Source organism: Meleagris gallopavo, chromosome 2 (genome assembly GCF_000146605.3).
Source record: "Meleagris gallopavo isolate NT-WF06-2002-E0010 breed Aviagen turkey brand Nicholas breeding stock chromosome 2, Turkey_5.1, whole genome shotgun sequence".
Classification (NCBI taxonomy): Eukaryota; Metazoa; Chordata; class Aves; order Galliformes; family Phasianidae; genus Meleagris; species Meleagris gallopavo.
In genome coordinates this window covers 57,872,039-57,899,606 of record NC_015012.2, presented here as the reverse complement: position 1 = coordinate 57,899,606, position 27,568 = coordinate 57,872,039, and positions in this window count along the sequence as shown.

Genomic DNA, 27,568 nt, shown 5'->3' with positions numbered 1-27,568 from the left:
GAGTTAAAATGCTTTCATATGTTTTTAAATATATATATATACACTCATTACTATCATCCTAGATCCACCTACTATTAAAAAGAAAGAAAAGAAAGATACTTCATATGATCTTAAATCTGAAAAAGAATTTGTTAACCCCTCCCCTGTACAGAACACATTCTGTTTTTGTTTTGGGATGAACTGATTTGTTTGGTTTAAATTTCATTTTATGGATGAAGTTCCTAACTGCACTACTTCCTTAATCTGTTCATGAAAGTTATAAGAAGATTTGGAAAAACAAATCGGTCGCTAAACGAAAAAAAAATGTTTAAGTGTTTACTAGGCTTTCCTGTATCTTATGCAGTTCAAAGCAATGCAGCAAAAGGATTTCTTCCACTTTTATAAAATTAAGGCACACTTAAGATTCACTTAAAATTATGTTTTGATTCTGGGTGTTATTCCTTCTGTAAACACTGGCATGCAGTGAGTTGAAATGTTTAAGGGTGTGGCTATTTAAATCTTTTGCTTGAAAGTGTTGGATAACTGAACACAGCCTGGAAAATCTTAGATTGGAATTAATATTGATGTTAAAAGATACCAGACAAGAAAAAACTCAGTGCGGTAACAAAAATCTCAGATGAAGCTGCAAAAATTTTCTACAATAATTTTTTAACTATACCATGTTTTTTCTCATTCTCATTCATAGAAAGCATTAATTATTCTTCTCAAATTCCTTTTGAACAGGACATTAAGTGAACATGTAAAAATATCAGGATGGCTTCTTCACTAATCAACAACAAAAATTTCAGCCTATGAACTAAATAAAGACAAAGTTCCATTCAGCACCTACTCATATCGTCCAGTCCACATAAATTAAGGAACACATAAGGAACACAAATGTTTTCAAACATTTAATTTATCAAGTATATAATTCTAATATATATTTTTTCTTCCTTCAGGCTACACAGTGATTTCCTGCAATTATTTATTCTTTTACACTATAGCACAGTTATTTCTCTTGGCTTGTTGTTTCTATTTGTGGTCTCCCATAGTTTTTCCATACTACTAAAGGAAATTCTGTCTCCAACAAGAATGGTTAGAAACTTACAAACATCTGTTCTTTGAACCATAAAACTTGCAAGCAAAAGATGCAGGTAAAGTATGTCATTCATAGTCTACTCATCAATATAAAAACTGAATAGAAGAATAGAATAGATTTATAGTTACAAAGGAAAATGTAAAGAAAGGTTCAACACATGACCAAGATGTAAGTGACAGAATTATCTGTCTAAAAAATTGAGGCATTTTAAGTAGCTCCTGACGTTAATTCCAGCTGGGAGTGCTGTCAGGATCAGGATCTGAAATAATTTCTGTTTTTCTAAACCTGCTTCCTTTTTATCTATATTTCTGTGTTCTACCTATTATTGCATTATTATACTGCTGATTAATTGTTAATTTACATGACAAATATATCAGATTAACTGCAAACCCTCCGGCTAAAATTCACACCTGGCATTCCAGTCTTTCTTTGATGATTTCAGGATGTAATTTTTTTCCCAATGGGTCCATAATTTTTTTTTTAAATCAGTTTACCTGCAGTCTTATTTCTCAATTTATCATTCTGGCCAGAGAAGGTATATTCATTAATAAGAGCTAGATTAAACCCACAGTAGCAGCAAAGTGTCCAGGCATGTTCAAACATCACAAACACTCTGAGTAGAAGTGTTTCCTCTGACCACACTGTGTTTAGCACAAATTAAATTCACATCACAGTGTGTTCATGACCTCTAGAAAAAAAAACTAGGAGAGATGTAGGATTGGTTTTGAAATAGCTGCCTAATAAAATGTAGTTTCATGAAGAAATGCATAGCTCACATCAAATATTTATATGGCAATACTAAACAGACATATGCATATATCATGCAGTGAGTTCTGTGTCAGTAAGAAATAGTCTACTCGTCCCCTGAGAAACATAAATTACAGAGCCGTAGAAGAAAAAGCTAATGAAACTGGACAAGTAATGGACATACTGATGTAAGCATGAGAGCTTTGAAGTGTACTTATGTAAAGTGATAATCTGAAATGCCTTCACAGTGAAAAGGGAAGGAAAGAGGTTAATAAAGGTATCTGCTTAGGTGAAATAGATATCACGAAAAGAAGCATAACAAAGCTAAGACAAAGTGAGATATAGTGTAGATTTTAAAAGGCTCAGAGAGGAATTTGGCACTTGTTTTCTACTGCTCTTCAGCAGGAGAAAGATGTCTATTTTTTTTTTTTTTTTGGTAATGCTCTCTTTTTTATAACACTGAAAGTATTCTTACCTCATCCTAAGGATGCTATTTATCTATACATCTGATTTTCTGCATGTGGACTCTTTCACTCCAGGAACACTGTCCATGTGAAAAGCAGATTTGGTTACTCATCTGGAATTTCCAGATGTTCAGAAGCACTGATGAAGCAGAAGTTTTGGCTAGGCTTCAGACATCTGAAAATCCCACATGGGCAGATATTACACAGGCATAAATTAATAGCACAAATGCTTCAAAGTTTAATTGGTCCTGGATGTACTGAACTCATTGGAAAATGTCTGTTGTATACAAGATAACTTATGTTTAAGAAATATGAAGAGATATGAAGGTACTAGTCCTGCATTGAAGAAATATGATAGGGTTCTAACTGAGGTAATCATAGGAATGTATAAACTTCATAGGGAGTATGTGGACTTCTGATGAGCAAGGAAAAGCATAGATAAATGCATTTGTCAATGCTACAATTCACTGCACTGCAGAATGAACTGGATATCTAAAATATGGATGAGGAATGGGGCCCAGTATCCTGTTGTTATTAAAGTCAGAGGACTAGCTGCTGCCCAAGGGATTCATCTCTACTGCTGCTGAAGTCAAAAGAAAAAATCATCAATTTCTGTGAGTGCTGGACTGGATTTCAGAGATGAACAAGGAAGATAGGTGAGCTGAGGAAAGCCATACTTTTATTTGTGATTGCCCTGAGCATCTGTACTCATCAGTGCTGCCAGTATATTAAGGAGAACTTCAAACATTTTAAACCAACAGTGGAACACTCGAAAATGCTAATTTTTGATTAGTTGGGATGAAAAGTGGGGAGGATGGGGAAGGTGAGAACAAAAAGAGGGCAATAATCTATCACCACCGGTATCCACAAGCAGAAAAATTAGACACAAAGAAAGATGGACAATCGATGATAAGACACCTTGCGGAAGAACAGAGAAAATGAGCAGAGAGCAAGTTATATGCAGTTGGTAGAAGCAAGCTAGGTGAAAGAGAAGAAATCTTTCAGTGGATGAGACAGAAACAGCACTCAGCCAAGTAAAGGAGTACGTGTTCTCAAAGCCCAAAATGTTCTTGGCAGGCCTGGGACAAGCCACCTGTTTCCTTTTTCTTTCTCTCTCTCTCTTCTTCTCAAGTTTCTTTGCTATCAACACTGATTTTTGTCAACTTAGGAACTTGTTAACACAGAGAGTTATTTATTGAACAAATTATATCATTATTATTGAACAAATATATCATTTTCAATAAACAACATGTATTGTATACACATATGTATGCATACATATGTGTATATATGTAGGTTACAAATTACATACATACAGAGAGAGTTATAAATACATATTTGTAAGCTAATTTGTTTCTTACTTGTTAACCTAGAAGCTCTAGAATGCAAAGAATAAATGCATAGGAAATGTGAAAATTGCATTTGAAAGGATTGACTACCTATGGGGAGGGATCACTGGATTTTCTCCTAGAATTGTTTCAAGTTTAGGGCAGTCAAGACATGATGAAGAGTCATATACATTCACCCAAGTATTTTATGTGCCATTAGGTCTCTTAGAAAGGTAATTGTAATTTGATTCCTTTGCTCTTTGTAGAAATGCTCAGTCAAGCAAGATTTAGAAATTCAGGGATGCTTTTTAGAAGATTTGGTCTTGGATGTGAGAATTACAGAGGCAAGCAATTTCAAACTACTGACAAGAAAACCCAAAATAAAAAAAAAAATATTTCTTTATCTTGAGTGCAACATCCTTTGTTTTCTCCATGGACTTATTTAATACGGATATTCTGGATCGGTTCAGAAGAACGTAACAGCCTTCCACTTCTCATGATTTTCATTTAAAATATGTTTGGAGTCCCAGAAATTCAATCCAGGAAGAAAGAAAAATTTATAGAAAAACAGTGTGTTTGAGATTGTGTCTTTTAGTAAGAAAGGGCAGAACTGATATATAAACTGTGAGGTGACCCTGACCACTGGGGACCACTGAGTTCACAACCAGTTTTACCTTCTCTGGTGCTTTTGGTCCATTCCCTGAATCCTTTTATTTCACTCTGGCCTCAAGCATATAGACCATTGTGAGAAGGTGGGTGTGTCTGCAGAGTCCATTTTATCTTTCCTTTTGGGTGGCTGATGATTGGCCAAAGTAAAATTCCACTAGTACGGGGCTTGGAGAAGGAAATGTTCCTTGCCTTGTCAAGGAGACAGGGCAGAAAGAGAGCACCTATACCTGCACCTGTGGTCAGGAGATCAACACAATCTGCCTTGACCAAAACAGCTTTCTGGAAGCCCCAGGCAGCAGGTCAGCAAAAAGAGAAGGCTGTGGCTCACTCAGTAGTGCTGCCAGGAGGAGTCCATTCCTTCTTGCCCTGGAGACAGCTGCCTCAGGTCCCCCTCAAGAACAGCTACAGCCTCCTCTGTAAGGGGGAACTGAATGTCCCCCAGCTGCTCTGCCTGCTACCCTGTCCTGCCTCTTCTGTGGGCTGTAGAAGTTTAAATGTGAAGGGAGATGTGTGCCCACTTGTACACACCAGTACATCCAGTCCCAGCATGCAGTGAACGGAACATTCAAGCTATGCTTTTAATAGTGCAATAAATTAGCACAGCTGTTTAATTCAAAACAATCTATTTACTTGCTCACATGTGACTGTGGAAAGATTACCGGAAATTAAAATGTCTAAAAATAGAAAGAGTGCCAGGGAAGAAAACAATTAAACAGTGCAACATGACTTGGTACTGGCCATTACTCTTACCTGTGAACCACAAAAAGCTGTTCCTGGTTCCCTCTTCCACCCTCACTGCTCAGCTGCTCTTGAATGGAGAGCTCAACATTAAATCAGCGTATCTCCTTTTTCCTATTTATTTGAGAGCAGACCTGGAGCCTGCCAGCCTCTGCCTTCTAGTCCCAAGAGCTACCTTGAGTGAAAGCCTGCAGGCATCTGCTGCACTTTGGGCACCCCCACAATGGCTACCTAAGGCCTGAAGAGACATGTGACCCAAGGCAGAGCCAAGCATTTTTGGTCTATCACTGCAGTTCTTCAAGAAGTCAAGCCATTCTGAGTTCTCAGCAAATCTATACCTTTCCATCACTTCACTTTGTTGAAAAAAAAGTGGTGCTAGTGCCTGTGCTAGTGTTCATGAGTCACCTCTCTGGTTGGATGTACATCTCTTGCAGGGCATTCTTGAGCTTGGTGTCTCCTGGCTAGATTTGGTGTCTTTGGTTCAGAGAGAAAGACCCTGCTATCAGGACCCCAGCATGGGATGCTGAGGGACTCTGTTGGGAGACAAACCTGCTGAGCTACAACTCCAGAAGTAGATGTCATCATAAGTGTCTCCTCCTATTATTTATGATTTACAAGCCAGGAAATGTGCAGTGTGAACTCCACTTTCTTACTGACTGTACTATTTTTCTGAGTACAGTCTGATACAAAAACTGATTAATCAAGAAGATACCACAGTTTCTGTGAAAATATTCACATTTTGTATTAGTATTGGAAACTGCAAAAAAAGAAAATCTTGCTGCCTGAGCATTCCTCATGCAAATGACTGAGCAAGCTGTAACTTCCTTGGGCTTTTTTGACTGAATTTTTTCACGTAAATTTATTCAGAAGTAAGACATTTGTGGAAACTATCTTTCTAAGACATCTTCCCTTACCCAGGATGGAGGCAAGGAGAGAGAAAGAGCACTAAAGGGTAATATTTTAGACACTGATTTTAAGGATAGATGATCCATGCAGGAAAGGCAGATCTCTCTTTCCATTAATTGTAGAGGACTTTAAAAATAAACAAACAACTGTGGGTCTCTGGAGGAACTAACAAAAATCTAGATGCACTGTTTTTTTTCTTCTCTTTCTCCTTGAGTAAACTTGAACTATACTTGAATTTGCTTTCTAAATTGCCTTTTTCTTCATCTTCAGTAATTGCTCTTCAAACACTGTTCCTCTGTTCTCAACCCCTGTGGCTTACTTAACTGTTTAACTGATTGCTTTCAGCTCTCAGTGTTGTATTTGTACAGTACAGTATAAAGTTTGTACACAGGGCAGACATAACCTTATAAACAAGGAAAATATTTCAGTGATTTTAAACTAATACAATTATTGTGAAACTCACCCCAGTGCTTCAATTATTATAGTAGCTAATATTCTAATAAATATCTAAGACCTTATTTAGAGACTCATATAGTTCATTTGCATTGCATAAAACCTTTAATAATACTGCTAGTTGCTGCTGTGATGGGGACCAAATAAGATGAAGAATATCTTATTTACGGATGAGTAAAATGAAGTATGAGGTACAGATGAGTAAGCTCAGAAGTTGTGACATTCTCAGTCCTATGAAACAACATTTTAGTAATTTGGAAATAACTCAAATACTGCATTATAATAATCCATAACTTAAGCTGTTCCTTTTTTTAGGATTTGAGTAGGACTATTCACATGCTTAATGTAAGTAATGTATACAAGAGTATCCACATGTAGGACTACAGTTATGGGTACTTAAAGTGGACATCTCAATAATTAACACAGGAGAAAGACAAGTTCAGTAAACAGAAGCAGTAAACAGGATACAAGTCTACTGGTTGCTTACACTGTACAAGGGATAAAGTGAACCTCGGGTAATTTTCATTCAATTAAACGGTGCAAGGAGAGTAACAAAGCCATGTAAATTCACGATGCAATCAACTATGCTAAACGAGGCAAAGTACAGGTGCTGCACTCATGGTGCTTTGACTATCAGACCCTGCCAAAAATACAGGTCAGTTCTCATTAACACTTATAAACACCCACAGGGTCAGTGACAATCAGAGAAAGGGCCAGAGGTGAATAATAATGATGTTTTCTTTATCTGAGACAGTGAGCTTCTACCACTGGTATCTGAAAGACATGAATCAACGCAGCAGGAAGAAGCAGGAACGTTAAAGCCTTGGCAGTGGTATCAGGAGACTGCTTTGACAGCTGACCCGATTTGCATTCAAAGCAAAAGTATCTGAGTTCCTTCATGCAGACATGGTAACAGCAGCACACAGCTTTCTGTGAGCTCATCTTCCCCATCTTTGCAGATCTTCAGCAGATTATGTTAGTCCATACTTATATATCCAAGAACACCAGGCTTGCAAGGAAAGGGACAAAAAATGCTAATGTGGCACAAGGTAATGAAACAATACTTCATGCACAGATTTTCTTTCAGTTTAAAACTTCACTGTCCTAGTTCTGGGAAGATTTTGGAAATGACAGGAAGAGATTATATTTCTTAAGGTAACACTGCTTCCAGCAAACTTCACTTCGGATACTATTTTACAAACACAAATGAAGTATCAAATAAATAAATAAATAAATAATAAAGTATCAAATTGTAACTCTGTCAGGTCATTGTTGTTCTCATTTAACATATAAGAGAACAGAGGTAGGGGAATATAGACAGTATTATTTTCTTGCCATGCTCAGAGATAGATACTATTGAGATTTTCAGTGGATCTTGAAAGTCTCTGCAACAAATGCACTGTCAGTCATTTAATTCTGGCACTTGAAACTTAATACAGCAGGTAACAAAATCAACAAAAGCATATGGAGGACTATTTTTGTTGAAAAGAACATTTTAGAATGTATATGACTTGCATGTGGTTTCATGTAAGTGAAAGTAAAATTTGTTTTAGAAGCAGAATTTTAGAAGATAAAATATTTTGTTACTTGTGTTTCCATAAGAGGTAATCCTGTCTGCAGACTCTTATAGACTCAGAGGGAAGAAAAGGATCTGATGGAAACATACAAGTTGGTCAGGAAAAAATAAAGAAATAATAAAGTAATGCAGATCAGCATGTGAGAAAGTAACCTGAGCACATTTTTCACCTAAATACCAACTAACTTTCAGAAATTGTGCACTTATCTTGACTTGGAATTTTCATACAAAGAAATGTGGAAGAATTTGATTCGAAGATCTCTTTTCACCTGTAAAAGAACTAGACAGTCTGTCTTGATGGGAAGAATCCAAACAGTTCAGCAATCATCCCTTAAAAATTTCAGATGCTAATCATATCCTCATTAACAATATGTCAGTGATATGGGGATTCAACTGAAATTACTGTGATGACTTCATGTTAATGGGTATTTAAGTAAAAGGTAAGACATTAATCAAAGATTAGAGGAATGTATGCTAAATTATTATGATATATGTATAGCTGAAGTGTTGAAATGGAAAGACATTTCTTCCTTGGAAGAATAAAAGTAAAAACCTTGAGGAAAACAGATTCAAGGTAAAAATCCATCTGAAGCTGCTGAATGACTTCTTTTATTTTCTTATCTGCATTTTTCTTCTCCCTGTGGGAAATAAGTAATTTGTCTGGAAGAAACTGTTTGGAATCAGCAATTCCATGCTATATGTGGAGGATCCAAATGAGCGTTAGTAAACTGGCATCATTTTGCTAGTTGCAAGAACGCAAATTTTCTTCCAGTTTAGAAGAACTACATTTAAGACCTTTTTAGTAAAGCCTTAAACTTGCAAATGTAGTGGTGGTGGATATTACCACTGAAATCTGACTTGAAGTTCAGTTCATATGTAAAGTTTTCTTAGGAACCAAGTATAAAGAAATCAGATGATGCAAAGAGTAATTCTGAACATCTTCTATGGTGCCTTTGGCCGTTTCTGTACCAAGAGAGAACTAAGTTAAATTTTTCCTCTGTGAATATGAGTCCTTTTGCTGGAAGGGAGAAGAGCGGCAGCTGTGGCCCCGTGTCTCACAGATCCCTGAGGGGCAGAGAGGGCTACTGAAGGCTGTAAAACAAGGAAACAAAATAGAACAGCTTGAAACTTGTTCTCTCCTGTATAAGACAAAGATCGCCTTTGGATCACAGGGCTATAAAAATAGTTCCAACCTACTTCTGCCTTTTTTAGCACTCCAGTCTTCTGACAGCCTATTTGGGCCCAAAGTTAAGTCACTCTGCAAAGGAAAATCTCTTGCCTGAAAGCTCCCCATAGGCTTGAGCACTGGAAATACAGTGAGAAGAGAATAGCAGGAGAGGAGAAATATTTATAACAACAACTGTATCAGTTCCAGCCCCTCCACTAGGGCTTTGAGCAGACAAATGAGTCAGACCAATGTGAAGTCAAAGCCTTGGTTTTACAGCTGGCTACCACCCTCATAGCATGAGAAAATGAGGGTGATCTGGGGCTCCTGGCAGGCTCGCTTGCTCAGCCTGCATAGAGAAGCAAACAGAAAAAATTGTACATCTTTTCATTCAAAATGATTATTTTCTGACAGAGAAAAAAACTGCTCTGATCAGCTGCTTCTGCTACTCTGCCTGCATTTTTCTGTACTCTGAGGATCTTTATTAGCTTCCCTGGGAAGAGGTTTTGGTCACAGAGACCTTTGTTTTGCCAGTTAGGACTCCCTCCCCTGCTTGGACGCAGACACTGCTCTCCCTTTCTCATTTTCCTGAGTGCCATTTTCTCCTAGAAAAACAAACTCATTTACAAAGTTCTGTGACTGTGTAAATGACTCCTTTTCCCACAAGAAGCTTTCCATTGAAACCTCTGTTTCAGCTCTAGCTCTTCTGACAGACTTGTTACCTAAGTAGAAATGGTGTCACCTAATCCTGTGCAAACCAGCTGGTCACTTGTGTGGTCTGACTCTAAAGCTGTATGTAGATGTATGGCAGGAGGAAAACTTGAGGTCTTACTTCTACATTTGGGAAATTTATTTTTTAAAAAATCAAGATTTAATGACTCTACCGAAGACATAAGGTATTTTTTAATGCTTTTAAATTCCACCACTGCTAAATTCATGAATCTACTTCAGGCAAAGTAATGGTTGCTGTTTTGTTTACCAGGCTTGAAAAGACTGAGAGCCTGCAGTGACATACTGGATTATGTAGATCTCATTAGCATTTCATTAATACTCCACTTCTTCTCATTAAAATCTCAACCTCGTGTAATTTCTCTGCTTCTCTCCTCAGATAAGAAAGCTCAGATGCGTGGAGTTAATGGAGACGGGTTTTTTCCCCACTTCTGAGGTACACTTGCTACAGGCACTTGCTGAGCCCTGTCAAACTGATATTTTTAATAATACACTATGTTCTTATTAGTGCTCATGTCTGTGAATCATATTGAGCTGAAAGAGATTTCCAGCAGTTGTAGATTCCATGCACGGCTTGCTGTAACTGCCCTAGCAACAGGGATCTGATGTGACATGGGTTTGTGTAAAATGTATGCCTCAAAAATCTCTCCTCACCTTTTGAAACATGTGAATCTCAGGTTGATGAAAACAGGGCTGTGTGGGCTCCTGAAGCTCTCGTCCTGCTCCCACATATCTACAGGGTGTACATGGTCAGGATGGATTTTAAGGAAAGGTTCTTTGTCAGTAGGCAGTGGGTATGGAACAGGCTGCCCAGGGCAGTGGTCATGGCACCAAGCTGCCAGAGTTCAAGGAGCATTTGGACAACACTCTCACACACGGGGTTTGGATTTTGGGTGGTCCTGTGTGGAGCCAGGAGTTGGACTCTATGATCCTTGTGGATCCATCCCAACTCAGAATCTTTAATGATTCTAAAGATTCCCTTGAAAGTGACACTTCAATAAACAAGATATACATTCTGGCAGATAGAGAAGCAGCCCTATAATGAAAACAGTCTTTTTGTCTTCTGTATGATGCCATCTGAATATATGTTCCAAGCAAAATCTTTAAAAGTGAGAATACTGTAGATTCCTTCAATAATAATGCACAATATCTGCAAAGGCTGAAATTGGGAGGAAAAAAAAAGCAGGAGGGGAGAGAGAGAGAACTTTAAAATGTCTAGAAAATTTCCTTTTTTGGTAGCTTTTTCTTACAGCTCAAGAGTTTGCCATTTTTGTTGATTTTTCTAAAAGAAGAGGATACTGTTGTTGATTTATTTTCCTAAGCATTGCAGTAAATTGAAATCTGGTTGGTACCAAGTAGTGGGGCTCATGGAGAAAGATGTCTGTAAACTTTGGATAAGGATCTACAGATCATTATCTATTATATTCCATAACAAGAATAATTTGTGGAGTTAGAAGAACATAATTTTGTATTAAATCTGTCAGAATTATGGACTTGTTAGCCTTTAAGGAACTAGTTACAATTAATCAGTAAATACTTGATTACAGGCTATTTTTCTTACAATTTATTTTGATGACCACATGCTTGCAGCCTCCACAATGGGTTTTTTAAGCATGAACTGGAATGAAAACTGTTTATATCTTGTGAGGACAGATTTTGGATTTTGGTACCTGGTCTTTAATAGGATTTTAAAACTCTTCCAAAACAACAGCAAAAACAATAAACCTCTCATGATTATGATTGTAAATAATCATAGAAAATAGTTATTTACATTACTCAGTACATGTATGTGCTTAAAAAAGGGATTTACTAGAGAACAGTGACTTAACATCACACAATTAAACATCTATCTATCTGTTTTTTCATTGGTCTGCTACAAATGAGTTGGATGTAAAGTACAGAAAGATCAAAATCAGATCAAGCTGTGATCATCTAGAGAATGGTAAACATAACTTCTTGAAGTTGCTGGTGGTCGTTCAATCAGTCTTTATAAGAAGGTCATTTTCTCTTGAGTGAAGAATGTTTTAATTCATCGACTTCCAGTGATTTCATATGTCTGTATAAATAGAAATCTTCCCACTTAAAGGTGGAGATGAAAATATCCACATGACAGCAGCGTCTGACACAGAAGTAAGAAAAGCCATAAATGTTACAAAAGGTTTGTTGCTGATTGTGATAATTGTAGGGTAGTTGGACTTTTTAAATAAATACTTTTATCTATGTATGTGTATATATTACACGCATACAAAAATTCTGGAATCCTAATTATTCAAAAGCATTCCTGCATCCTCAAATAGAATAGTATGGATGTTAACAAACTACTGTTCTCTGGAGCCAGCCAAATAGCCATTTCTATTGTTGAAAAATAGTTTGTCAAATTAGTGCTAGATGATTTTTAGTTCCATAACATTTATAAGCTAATAACTATTATGGCTCTATCTGTTTATTGGATGAAACATGCAAATCTCTTCTCGTATGAGATTGCAGTCCCTTACATGGAGTTGTCCCTATTGCTCCAATCACATTGTTTTGCTGTCTAGTTCCAAACCTACTGAAGTAATTGTAAAGAATTATTTTAATTTCAGTGGGATTCAAAACATGCCTTGAGCAAGTAATCATCTGCAAATAGTTCATCTTCTGACCCAAAAAATTCATTTAGTATTCAGCTTAATGGAGTATTTAATTAAAAAGCACGATAAAGGTGCAAAATAAGGAATATTTATTGTTAACTGGCTGGATTTCATCTGAAAAAAACCCCAAAAACTCAATAAAACAAAATCAAGATTTAAAGAGCATTGTCTCTTCTGGCAGACAACTAAGCTTACAGAACATCTTTTTCCCTGATTTATGCCTAAAGTGTAGTAAGCCTCATCAGACAGTCCAGAAATACTCATCTACATAAATCATTTAATACAGTATAATTTACATGACAGTCCTCAGAAACCTATTGCAGTGCTTTGATTAAAGATCTTACATGTTAGAAAAAAGTGAAATATGATGTTTGAACACCTTCCATTTAGTTTTGCAAAGTTTATAAATTAGTTCTTCAGTCTACTGTGAGCTCAAGTGCTACCCCAGGGAGATCCCCTTGGTTTTTGCAGTGCACTGAAGGCACAAAGAACATACCCATACAAACTGGTCTCAGGACCAGCCATCCTGTATGTCTGAACTGCCCACTTCAAAGACAAACAGAAGCAAGCTGACTCCAAGCTCAGTCTATGTCCCACTTGCAGCACTCATGTACCTGAATCAGCCTCTGGAATTGAAGAATGCCTTTGGTTTTCAAAGAACAAAGTTTTTTCATCTTTCATGCTGTTATTTCTCTTTGGGTGCTATGTTTGATAAATATAATCGTTCTTTGCAAAACTTACTACAAATCACAAAATGCAGAAAGCTGTGTCTATTTCTGACCATTAATGAAACCAGATCATTGATTTCTAGTGTTACACAGTGTTCCTGAATGCAATTAATTTATACAAACAGTACAATAGATGTTGTTCTTTAATCTTATTCTGTTATTTTATGAAAGGCTAATGCGATAGAATAAATGGAACTAATGCTAGCTCAAGGAAGAATGCTTCAATTTCTGTGTATTTTAGGTTATCACTACAGACATTACGTAGGTTCAATAAATCGAAAAAGCTAGGGTCCATTTAAAACTGTTTCTTCAGTTCCTGTGTCCAGTGCAGTTACTCAGTTAAGAACTCACTGCTTGTTTCTTTCAGGAAATAGTAGTTCACAACACTCACCAAAGGCCCAAGTACCAGTGACACTGAACTGGAAAGCTTGTATTTAGCTGGAACTCACATGTTCAACTAAATGTTTCACTGGGACACTTCCTGGGAATTGAATTTCCTTCTATTGTCAGCAATATGACAGTGGTGGAATCTTAAGAGAATATTCGTGCAGGTTCCACTTTAACAGAATATCTATTCAGATGTTGTTATCACCATAAGTGGTGCTTCAGAAGGTATGAATGCTAAGCATCAGTCTACATAGCCAAATATAGTTTTAGATCAGCTCTTTTGAGAAGAAAGGTAAACAAAAGATGATTGCAATTAATGTATTTTTTCTGATGTTTTTTTTTTTTTCATTTTCTTCATCCTTATTTTTGGTAAGTTAAGACTTTTCAGACTCTGTATTAACAACCTCATTCATGAAGAGTTATGGCACAGTAACAAGTGTTAGAACAATAAACCATTGACTAAGATGACAATGACTTCTGTTGTTGCAGTAAACTGATTCACCTGAGTTCATTCCTAAGCGCAGAATTTCACAGCGTCTGGCCTTTAAGGAAACTCACTTGTGTGAGCTTTGTTTTAGTTTTGTTGAAGTTCTACACACTAAAGTGCGTAAGGATCATTTGATGACACCAAGCTATGGATTGTTGTTGACATACAGGATGCCATCCAGAGAAATCTGGGCAGGCTTGAGCAGTGAGGCCAGGAGAACATCAAAAAGTTCAACAAATCCAAGTGCAAAGTCTTTCACCTGTGTCAAGGCAACACCCACTACCAACACAAGTTGGGGGATGAAGGGACTGAGCATAACCATGCCAAAAAAAAGACCTGGATGTACTATTGGATGGCAAGGTGAACAAGAGTGAGCAATGTGCCTTCGCAGCCCAGAAAGCCAACCGTATCCTGGGCTGAATTGCTGCATCAAATGAAGCATGGCCAGAAGGGCATGGGAGGTGATCCTGCCTGTCTACTCTGTGCTGGTGAGGCTTTACTGTGTCCAGATGTGAAGTCCATGGAAGAGACATAGACCTGTTGGATTGTGTCCAGAGGAGAGACACAAAAATAATCCAAGGGATGGAACACATCCTCTGTGAGAAAAGGCTGAGAGAGCTGGGGCTGTTCAGTCTGGAGAAGAGAAGGCCGAGGTGACTTTTCAGTATCTAAAGGGGATCCAAAGGAAAGGACAGATTCTTTAGCAGGATCTGTAGTGACAGAACAAGGGAAAATATTTTTAAAATTAAAAAGTGCAGATTTAAGTTGGAAATAAGGAATAAGTCTTTTACAGTGAGGGGAGTGAGGCACTGGAACAGGTTGCTCAGAGATATGGTGGATACCCTGTTGCTGGAGACATTCAAGACCAGGCTGGTCAGGGATCTAAGCATCCTGATCTAGCTGTGGATCTCTCTGTTCATTGCAGGGGAAGTGGACTAGATGACCATTAGAGGTCCCTTCCAGCTGTAGGGAATCTATTTTTCTAGGATAGCACAGCTAATAATGACATTAGATATTCATTTCCTGTATAAAGAAAAATGCTTCCAGGTTCAACTATCCCAGCATTTATGTGCAAAGAGGCAGGTTCCCAAATCTGTAGTTTACCTTGTTATTCTTGTTATCAGTATAGGAATGAGTTGCATGAAAAAAATGATGTATGCCTGGCACATTACTAGTATCCACTGCAGAAAAGAAATTCTACCTCGTGATCGCAACTGGCCTGTAAGACTCCCTCCAACCTTGCACTGACTGATGTTTCATTGAAGTGGCAGAGTTTTTTCTATCTCTGCAACTGGGGGATGCACTCACAGCCCTTGCAGGCTTTGGCAACTAGCTAGAGGCTATTTTTCTAGTCACTTGGCCAACAACCTAATTGCATCATAGCTGGGATGGGAGTTTTCCTGCTGGCCTGCCCTGCTCCATTCTGTACAAATCCTCCCATGGGAGAAGATTCTGCATGGTATATCTTGCACCAAAACCAGCACCTGTCTTTGGAAATCTCCATAGACCTGATAAAGATGGATGAAATAATTTCCCTTTGTCTGTTCTCCATGGGACCACTTTTCCAGAGTGACCCCAGGCTAACTGAGATCTCAGAAATACGTACATTTCAACTAAGGCAGCTGCTTTCTGCTTTTTCTCTGGGTATTTTTTATTTTCTAACCTGTCTTGCCTTCTTCAAAGTAAACTTAATCACAATCATTTGAACAATTGATTGTCTAAGCTATTTCTTATAATTAGTGGAAATTGAATAATTTTTCTTGATAAATTTCAACACTTCATTCTGAGAAAATTTAAGTTATATTATTCATACGCTAAAGATCCCAGCTCATGCATCAGCAAGGTGTTTGGTAGCTGATCCCAGGCTGATAACCCACCTGGAGAGTTCACTGTGAAATAGGAATTGTACTTGGAGATTTCATGAATAGAATTTTCCTTCCTTGAGATACTTTAAAACATGTGAATCTAAGATAACTCTCAGGAAAAACAAATTACTGTTTTCTTTCCCTAGACATTAATTCAGAGATTTGGAATCTCAAAAGCTTCATTTCATTGAGCAATTGTACAGTTTGTGTTGGCAAAAAGGTAGAAAGCAAAGCAAAGAAAAATTATTCTGACTTATAATGTATCAAGAAAATAACCTCAAATAGAATTTGGAAGGCAACAATTATTTTTCAGTTTAATTACTAAAAAAAGAAAGAAAAGAAAGAAAAAGAAAAAAAGAGAGAGAAAGAGAGAATTGAATGAAAAAGGCTTAGAGAAAGAAATGTAAATCAAAAGGAAAGAAAAAGGCTGGCCTAAGGTTCAAAGAGAGATAAAAAATGAGAGAAGGAGCAAATAGAACAGAATCACAACATGAACTGAGAAAATAAAGGAAAAAATCAGGTTTTCAAGAAAAGAATGAACATACCTTTAGCAATAAAAGGAGGGGAAAGCACTGAAAGAAAAGAGTAGGTTTATGAAACAGATGAAATTAATTTCTGTGCTGACATTTATCAAAAATTTTGCATGTGCTGCAAAATTTCATATATCAACTAACTCCTGGTTTTATGTTCCTTCTAAAAGACAGAGAAACTCTTCCTAATTAATCAGTAGGCATTCACCAATGAGCTTTGATATAAGATGAGATCCTAGGAAGAACATATATGAATGAAAACAGAGTATGTCCTATGCATGTGTATTCTTCTAGGTTAGACAGCAATGGAAATTAAAATTAAATGGGAGTAAAATTCTAGTGGGAATGGGGAAACGCAGAGATCTTTGAAAACATTTTGTGTGCACTCTGGCTCCTGGTTTTCTCAATCTGATTATAGGACTTGCATGTCTAACACTCAGGAGTCCTTTTATTCTCAGTGGGAGACTATCATCTCAAAAATCAAATCATGAGCACACATTCTAATATAAAGTGCTGAAGAAAAATGTTGGCACTGTTTCTGCTCAAAAATGAACCACTCCCGGACATTTAAAGGGGGACATGCTTCAGATTAACTTTGGTTTCTAGTCCTTATCAGTGATGAAATAATGGCAATTTGAAAATGAAAGAAGGAGAGAAACACAGGCAGAGGTATGGGAGTTACAACACAGCAGCTTAGCCACAGAAACTAGAATCAAGGCAGTTTGAAGAGAGCAAGAAGAGCAGATATGAAACCAGGTATAAAAAACTTCATTTATCATTAATACTCAAATAGTAAAAGCTTTTTCTCAAATTAATAAGTGTTTATAAAAGGGAATATCAGGCAAAGGAAATAGTTACTGAAACTACTTGAGTTATAAAGACAAAAACTGCTGGAAGGGAAAAACCGGCTTTCACACCATCTTGCTGAGCCAGAATGTTCCCCGTGCGCGTGGCACAAAAGCCATGGGACCAGGTCCCTTCTACTTACTGTAGTTTATTTCTACCTATACTCACTGACCATCTGGCCCACAGTTTGGTTTTCTTTTTGTAATAACTGTCATTTGGTACTGCTTTTTTTTTCCAGTGGGGGCATATAACCAGTTCACAGTCCGTAATATTCTCCATAGACACATCTTTCATTGAGCTCTCTGAAAAACAAGGAATAAAACATCCATTAACGTAGCTTCAGTTATTACCTGTTAACTGTTTCTGGCCTTCTTAATTTGTCATAGTTGCCATTAAAGATGCTTTAATAGCCACCACTATCTTTAAGTTAACTTTATTCATTATACAAAATCACTTTACAGAAAAAATAATATAATGAAGAAGTGTTGACATTTTCATAACAACCACTGTATTATTTTGGAGGCTCTAACATGCAGGTCTTCAAAGAATTTAGTTCTAAAATATTCTCACTTTTTTCACCTCCTTTCTAATTCCTGGAGATTGCTCTGGCTGTGTAAGTTATCTGGGACCCAGAAACATACTATTAAAATTATTTTCCTCTCTGAGGAAGCTAGGCTTTCATCTGTTTTGATTTTCTCTTTTTTTATTGTGTGAGATAAGTTGAGAAGAGTTTACGCTGGAGTCAGAAGGTGAAGTAGGCGAAGTCAAGATCAGCAGGCAGTTGTCTGATTCCATAAAAAATGCTTTCAATTACACTTATTGTAGCCTATTGGCAAAATTCCCATTCACCTCGAAAGTAAAGTTGTCTTTAAAAATCATTGTTGCTAGATGTTTTAGGGGGCAAAATGCCCAGTATGTAAAACATATTTCACAAGCCAAAAAAAGCTATTAACATTTTAATTACCTAAGAGATTTGCACTATATGAAGATCAACATAATCTTCTCATGTAGTTTTACAAATCAGCTCTAAAAACAAAAACCAGAAATTTTCACCAGGCTAATTTGTATGCAACATAATTTTCATGCTTTCACTCAAAGTGGTATTAGATCCAAATGCATTTTGATGCTGTCCAAAATGTAGGTAACCAGAGTTCTGCAGCAAGTACTACATAGAAAAGGGAAAGGTGAGGGGGAATTTATCCTCCTTTCTTGTATGCCTTTATCTTCCTCCAAGATGTATACAGTCCCTGGCAGGATTGAAAGAGCATGAAGTGAGGAAGCACAAATAAGAAGCCCAGGAACAGTGCCAGCAGCAAGTGGTGCTGTCCAACCAACCTGGTTTCTTCTCTTCTCTGGCAGTCAGCATCTGGTCTCACATCATTTCTTCTTACTTTCTTTTGTTGAGATATATATAGACAGACACACACACACACACATATATATATATATAATAAAAAATAAGACCAAAATCTATTCAGCTAAAAATTGTGCAAATTGAACTAGTACCTGAACAAGATGCTTTTATAATAATAACTGAGATTAAATTGCTGGAACACCTCTGAAGATCTTAGCTTGAATCTGCACCACCATCAGCAATGCAGCTCAACAGGGGCAAAGAGAACTGCTAAAACAGATCACTTGGGGGAGTCTAGAAAATAGGCTGCGCTGAATATATGTATTACCCACCTTCTGTTCCTGTTTCAGCCTTTGTTAGAATAGCTGATGGCTAGTTTGGAGAGGCTTGACTAAATATGATGAAGAACGAAAAATCAATATTAGAATACCAGATAGCATTTATTTCCAGGGGAGCAGAGAACAGAAGGCTCTCAGAGAACATTACCATTCTGCAGACTGCTCAAGCATACTTTTTCTTCTATACTGTAATATTTGCAAACTTAAGTAGACATTTGATATTTCTTTCATATAGATATGAGAAACCGATCATCTACCTGAATGAGGTCATTTCATTTTTTCACAAGAATATGTAGAATATGTGTCATGGTTTTATGGTGTTTTTTTTTGTTTTCAGTATTCCACATCAAAACATCATGTACTGCACTGGTAGTTAAAGTGTTAGTGCTCCAATTCCAGGTACCTATCTCTATACATTATGGAAGTCATGGGATCTGGCCCTTCCGGGTGGGGCGGTCTCTTACTGCCTGGCAGTGGGTGCTGGAGGGGGCACCCGGAACTCTAGGAATAATACATCGCGAATTGCCTTGTGGTGTTACCTATGTGACCATGGAGAAGACAGGAAGAAGTGGCACGACCAAGCTACTCCTGTACTACAAGCACGGGTGAGAGGATTACAAAACAGATCGACTACCAGTGCAGTTGCTCCAGTTATCACAGTTAATGAATAGAGGGGCCCTGCCCTCAGTCAGGGGGGGAAAGGGATAATAGAATATATTGGACTGTGTGGATTCGATGGCCTGGCACATCAGAACCACTGAAATATAAGGCATTGGTGGATACTGATGCACAGTGCACCCTGATGTCCTCGAGTCATGAAGGGACAGAATCAATCCATATTTCTGGAGTGACTGGAGGCTCTCAAGAATTGACTGTGTTGGAGGCCGAGATAAGCCTCACTGGTAAGGACTGGCAAAAACATCCTATTGTGACTGTCCCAGAGGCTCCATGATACTAGGTATCGATTACCTCAGAAGGGTGCATTTCAAGGATCCTAAGGGGTATCGATGGGCCTTTAGGATAGCTGCTGTGGACACAGACAACATTAAGCAGCTGCCTGTTTTGCCTGGCCTGTCAGAAGATCCGTCTGTGTGAGGGGTTGCTATGAGTAAAAGAGCAACAGGTACTGATTGCCACAAAAACGGTGCACAGACGGCAGTACCGCACCAACAGGGATTGCGTGCTCCCCATTCATAAGTTGATTCGTCAACTAGAGGGTCAGGGAGTGATCAGCAAAACTCACACGCCCTTTAACTGCCTGTCATGGTTTTATGTTTTTTTGTTTTTGGTTCTCAGTATTCTGCATCAAAACATCATGTAGTGTACTGGGAGTTAAAATGTTAGCGCTCCAATTCCAGGCACCTATCCCTATACATTACAGAAGTCATGGGATCTGGCCCTTCGGGGTGGGGCGGTCTCTTACTGCCTAGCAGTGGGTGCTGGAGGATGCTTTCCTGGCCGTTCCAAGCTTTTCAGGTTTGAATCAGTCTCGGGAACTCTCTCTCTCTCCTATCTTATTTGATTTATCAGTCTCAATTTCAATCAGATTGTATTATATTGTGTTATCTTGCATTCCGATATCACAGTAAAATAAGTTTTCCTCCATAGATTGTTGCCGCTGTTTTTGTTTTCCTCCCTTTCTTCCCATTTTGTGGGGGGGGGAGGGGAGAGACATGCAGAAGAGAGTGATGAAGAGGAAGTCTTTATTACTACTCGTTGGCCTCTGAAGATGTCTGAAATCCAAGGCTCAAGAAAGGAGTTCCTAAGGGGCCCGAAACTCTTGTTTCCTGGTTACTTCGTTGTTGGAACCGCAGAGCCAATAGCTTGTTTCTAGACGGTAATGAAGCTCGCCAACTAGGAGCCATTGCCAGAGATCCAGCTATTGACAGAGGAATTAGTCGATGTTTGGATGAGGCTGCCATCCTCTGGGAACGAGTGTTAATAGCCGTGAAGGAAAGGTATCACTTCAAAGTCGGCTTGAAGCCTGTGATGAAAAGACGGGATACAGTTGAAAAGGGTATCCAGTATTTGAGGGAAATGGCCGTGGTGGAAATGTTGTATGACCCTAACTTTGTTCCTAACCACCCATGACCAGACCATGACAATATGGAAGAATTTCAGATGTAGGCCAGACCAGATAGTCTTAAATCATGATTTTACTAATTTGAAGAAGAATGCTATTGTATCAACTGATACAAATTGTCTTAACTAATTAGATGTCACTCTTTAGCCTTATTTCGCGTTTTCCCAGTCTGTCAATGCTCCAGGCTCCATCACAGGAAATAATCTGCTGGGTGTTACCTTTCCACACCAGCTGATTTTATTTGGTGAATACAGGCTGATGTCCAGGCAAGCACAGCATATGCATTACTCACACATTTAATTGTTTTCTTAAATGGTTACAGTCACAGACTGTTTGCACTTCTTAGACTGGACAGATTTCACTGCAGTTCTTGAGAGGCCTATATTGAAGCCTCAAGTGTATCTGACAAGGACACACAGTTGTGTCATAACGACCATGAAATCAATGTCCGTTGTGAACACTGACACCATGCATATTCTCTGGTATGTAACATTGCATAGTAGCATGCATGGTTATAGCTGCGGTTGTATTTGAAGAAAATCATGATCTTGAAATTCCAGTAGCAGACATGGAGAATAAATGTAAAATATTGATCCAGCTCTATTGTATAGAGACGAAAAATAAGCAACGAAACGTTTGCTGTCTTAAAACCTTCCACCTTGCTTCAGCAATTCTCATATTAATAGTAAAGACAAAAAATACATTTCTTTTAAATCATCCATATTAAAAGGGGGTCATATTTTAATTTTTAAGTACATCTGAGGAAAACTTTTCCTTGTGTTATTACATCAGAGCAATTCTTGACTAGATGGCCCATAAGCCTTGCTTGGTTTAGCATTGTTCACTATGTTTAGCTGCACATCTCTCTTTCTTGGCTAACTGCATGTGTCACCAGCTAAACTGAAAGCCATGGCAACGTGCCCACTTTTGTCATGAAGTTCTATCCTATAAAGAAGAATATATGCAACTCAAAGAAAGTCCAAAATATAGATAAGGAAATACCTGAGACTATTTCATCCCAGACATTTTTAGGTATGAGTGTGTTCAAAGACTTTTCTATGTTACAAACAGAGCTCAGTGCTAAAAAAGAAACTTACATGCTAAGTGCTACCATTTTACTGTAGCTCTCAGAAAAGATGTAGACCAAAATAACTTTTTGTAGGTATGCTCATTTCTTGTTCTATTACATTTTTTTTCCTCATTCTGATTTGTTTTAATAATCATGCTTTGTTTTGACACCTTGAATCATTTCTGTGACATTCAGCATATTATCTGATCTGCATTACAAGCTGTCACTGAAAATGTGCTGTGCACTAAAGTTAGATCCGAGGTGACAAGTAACAGAGCTTTTTTTTTTCTTCCCTATAAACCCTATAAATTTCAGTTTCATGCAAACCTCATTTCTCACTGCATAAAGCTCATGACAACAAACTGGTGCTATAAATTTATGGCAAATGTATCGCTGGTCTATAGTGGTTACTCATAGTAAAAAAAGGTGTTAGTCAGTGGCAGTTTTAACTTTCTGCTAAATATCCAAGATCACCACTGAGTTTTCCTGTCAGTTTTCAATTTGTAAATGTAAAGTGCAAAAGAATTTGCCCATCCTTTTTATATATAATGAACACTTCAATAGTTTCCCTGTTTTTTAACAATAATAGTATATCAGCTTTTTCTCCTGAGACAGCAGGTTAAAGGCTTGATCCAAGGTTTGTTCAAATGGATGAAAAGACTGATTACTTTCAAAAGGCTTTGGATTAGATTGTAGGATAGCATTTAGCCAACTGTGAAACAGTTATCATTGTGTGACCATGAATCAGGCAACTGAAGTTTTTCTTTCATCCTTGGTATTCAGGTGCCTTTCCCCTAAATAGCATACATAATTGCCACAAGATAGAATATGTTTTCACTGCTCCTTCTTGGTTTCTCTGAGGGATCTACTCTCCATACCTCTTCATTGTATGGATCTTCTACAGATTGGCACGTTGTAATGCACCATAGTAGTTTTTATTTAATTTTGATTTCTTTTAACTGAAAATTGATATTTAGGGGATGAACAACAGATAAACACACTACTGGAATCAAGAGAAGAATGACGGATAAACATTTTACCATAATCAAGAGAAATGTGATCATTCTTATGGTATCCTTCAGAAGGAATCACAAAACGTATACTCTCATATCTCAAAGATTATTTCAAGGATGAAAAAAAGCAATACACTAGAAAATTTAATGAAGAAAACTTGTATTGGTATTAGTACTACATATGATATGACACTGCTCTTTCTTGTGCAGTATGCTGGCTCATCACAGTTTTTCTCTATTTTTTCCCCTTCCAAAGGAGCCTTACCTTCAGTTCAATAATCACTTTTGTAATTGGCAGCATCAGTGATCTCCACATATTTTTTCCCTCAGTACATTCAGTTGCCTCAGACAAAGGGATCAAACATAATTATGAGAGTGAGTTTCCAAGAAACAAATTTGTCTGAACACTGGGGGCCAAAGTAAAAATAAATTAAGCGTCCCTGTTGTAACAGATCATAGGGATTAGATTACACTGATTAAATTTTCAGAAGTCCAAATATATAGCAGACACACCAGTCCTTGGGGCTCTTGCAGACTCCTTTGCTCTAAAAGGCAAAATTACTTAAATAATAGAAAAACTAATCATCACCTTTTTGTCTTTAGAAACATTATGGCACTTCAGCATTGTCCACACATGGCTGGTGGAAAAGTAACGATTATCCTAGGTCATTGGGGATAATTTTTGCCTGTAGGCAAACACCCTGTGCTTAATCTCATACTCTGGCCTTTTTCAGAGTAGGCTTTACCTTCTGTACTTTATCTCTCTGGTTGCTGTAATCCAGACTGCCTGAGAAGCCTTATAGCTTTCTTGTCCACACATCATTGGTAGAGCTGCTAACTGTTGCATATGAAAGCTTCTTTTTCATTGTTGTTTGGAATCTGCTTCCTGTTTCATGGTCCCAATTCATCTCTATCTTTATTCTCCATGCCTGTCATAATTATGTAGACCTCTGACATGACCTCCTCGAATTGGTAACCCCTCTCTTTCCGAACTACTCTATTATTTCTACTATGGAAAATGTTTGCTTCCTCTAATCATGGTTACTGCTTTTTTTCAAAAATGGGTCTAGTACTTCCATATCTTTTTAGAGATGAGAAGTCTAAATCTGCCTACATTATTCACGATAGGAGAGAACCGTGAATTTATGCAATGGCAGAATTGTATTTTTTTCTTTGCTTATTTTTTTTTTTTAATCCTAATACTTTATTAACTATCTGGATAGCTATTGATCACTGACCCAATGTTTTCATGGATAAATTAAGCCAACTACAAAGTTTTCAGCTCAGACTCCTTTTGTTTCCCCAGGAAGTCCTATGTAAGACTTGCAAGGCTATCCTGTTTCGGGGCAACTGCTAACCCTTTTCTTTCTAGCAGATGCTGTCTGAAGTCTATTGCATTGCAGCAAGATGGAAGATGAAGCAAGATGAAGATGGATATTTTGCATTCATGTGAATAAATGACAGATTGTTGCAGAATGGAGTGTTCCATAAGAAACCTGTATCTTCATGCTAATAGAGAATTGAATTCCTTGTTTTTCTCAAAGTTCTTTGTAAGTAGTTTTTTCTTCTTCTCCCTTTTTTTTTTAATTTTTTTTTCAAGTATAAGATCAAGTATAATTATGTTACTTCTATTCATGTTCCACTTTTACCTATAATTTAAGAAAATGCCACTGGAGTTAAGGAAATACCCTGTCAGTGGTTTTGCATTACTTAGTCTCAGGACATGATGTTCTGAATTCCTTACAAAAGGCTGACTTTTCTAAGACATATACAAACTAAATTTTCATGAATACATCCTAGAGGAAAGTCAGCTGAATATATCTATACTGATAACAATAGAATAGGAAAGTACTGCTCTACTTGACAGTTTTAGCTTCTTCCTCCAAGCTTTAATGATCTTTGCCACTCTTTTCTATAGAAATTTTATAGTGGTTGATGAAGGTAAAAACACTATTCCTCATTTGAAATTTTAATAAATACACTGAAGTTGATTCAGTGATATCATTTCCAGTTCATAATTTCTGTAAGTTTCCCTTGTGGAACATTATGCGAATAGTTTCCTTTCAGAATGATGCAGTGATCAGTTACATTCCTTAAAGAATTAGGTAAAATTTTAGATGAACGTGCTTAAATTTAAGTATATATTTTATACTAAACTAATGTGCTGTCTTGCTTCTCAGAAAAAGAATAGCAACAGCATAATTCTTCTGTATGGATGGTATTTTCTAAACAGAATACAATACCAATATATGTGATTTATACCGTGCTCATTACTAAGGATCTTTAGCTCCAATCTTCATTATTCAGGTAAGATAACTGATTATTTAGTTAAAAACAAACCAAGACACTGAATGTTTCCAACATCATATACTAGCTGTGTCTACTTGAGATGTCCACTTTTGGGTGAAATATGAAGCAGACTCTGAACTTGTTTCTGTTTCTTTGTTGAGATTTCCAGTCTAAGAAAGTACATTCTGTTTTGGCATCATGATTATCAATGGAGTCCTGCAACTCCATTGTACTGAAAATAAATACCAACATCTTTCAGATTATTCAGCAATGATCTGTATCCAGAAAACATATATCTAAGACTGAAAACAGGAAAAAAAAAGGAGAAATTCTCATAGGGAGGAAAATCTGTGGAAAAAAAAAAAATCCACAATTATTAACCAGATATATTAATTTTCAGCAGCCAGATGCTGATATCCTGCTACAAGTGGCCAGAGCAATAGTCTGCACATTCTGCAGCAGAAGAGAAATCAGGAGAAACCATTTTATTAACTACTTTGATCACTTGGGCATCAAATCTCTTTACATTTCACTCAATCATCATTTTGCCAATCCTCATAATCAGTGTTTATCTCAGCCTCTCTATCTGAGAGGCACTGAAATACCAGTATAACTTCAGCTTCTGACAAGTGGTTCATATTAAGCTTTTCCTCATTACGTAATATAAACCTCCAGCACCCACAATTTCCTCATGAGTGTAAATATTACTTCACTCTATTTAAAGTGAGGAAGTTCTGTGTATTTTACATTTCGGTTCTCTTCCTCAATACAGCCTTTCTCACCATTACAGACCCTTGTAGCATATTTACTAGCTATGGACAACAGCATAAATTTCCTGTCCTAAAACTCATGCAAAGAGAGGAGCTAAAGATATGCTTGCAGGGAAGGATTAGCATGCCATTAACTGAATATTCTGATTATTTTCCCATGCTGTATGGCTTTTTTGTCTCTATTAGTGGAGATGTCTGAAGGACTGATGCATAGCGGTGCTCATCTTGCAGCCATAGAGCCACTGGAACCACTGGTGGAGCCCAGTGGAAAAAGCCCCACAATGTTTTACACAGCAGCTTGTAAATCACATGAAGTCATGTTTTTCCATGGGAGTTAAATCATTATAAAGCAGAATGGCAACTTTTCCTTACAGTGAGGCTCTTTATCTACCTGTGTCACAGGCAATGTCACCATCCAGCAAGATAGCTGTCTCCAACAATACGATTCAGAAAAACTCCAGCTTTCAGGCAGATTTCAGAATAAATATGAGGCAAAACTGTCTCCTTACACATAGGAGATGCAGATTAGCATGAGCATGGCTTTTAAGTGAAAAGCCTCATTCACAGAATTTGCATTAAATAGATGTGTCCAACAGGAGATAAAAAGGAGGAAAAAAAGTCAGCTTAAAACATTTGGAAACTGTGGAACAAATACTTGACTGATTCATTTGAAGGACAAGGAGTGGAAAGGCAGCTTTATAGATAACATTTTTGACAGTTTTTATTTTTGAAATGGGTTAGAAGAAAATATAATTGTCTCTAATTTATTAACATTTCATTTTGTAAATATTTCTGAGTGCATAATGAGTATCTGCCATACCTAAATATCCTCAGACTGCCTCTCCACAACCCTGTCATACACATCATTTCAATTTAAGGCAATAACTTGGCAAAATTCCTATAAACTTCAGTAGGAAATTATCTTGCAGGTTTTGATCTGTGAACTATTAGTATTGAGGGGGAACCAAATAGCCAGAAGGACTCTCTCATAATGTTGGACAGTGCACATAGCCTATAAGCTCTCATTATTTGCTCTGAGCCCCTTACAAAAGAGAAAAAAACTGAGTGCCAAAGATTATCTCATGCCACTGTTTTCATTTTTTTCTCTAGATACATTGAGATACATAGATCTTTCTTTTAGTACAGGACTCCAACTTTGATCTCTTTCCTGTATTTCACAGAAGAACTTCATATTTTGATGGGATACAGGATTTTTCTTTTGGTCCCCTGCCTAGACAAACTGTAGGGTGTGCCTATATGGGAGGTTTTGTAGTAATAATTCACTCTTTAGACAGCTCTGGAGCTGGTGAAGGAAATAAGACCAAG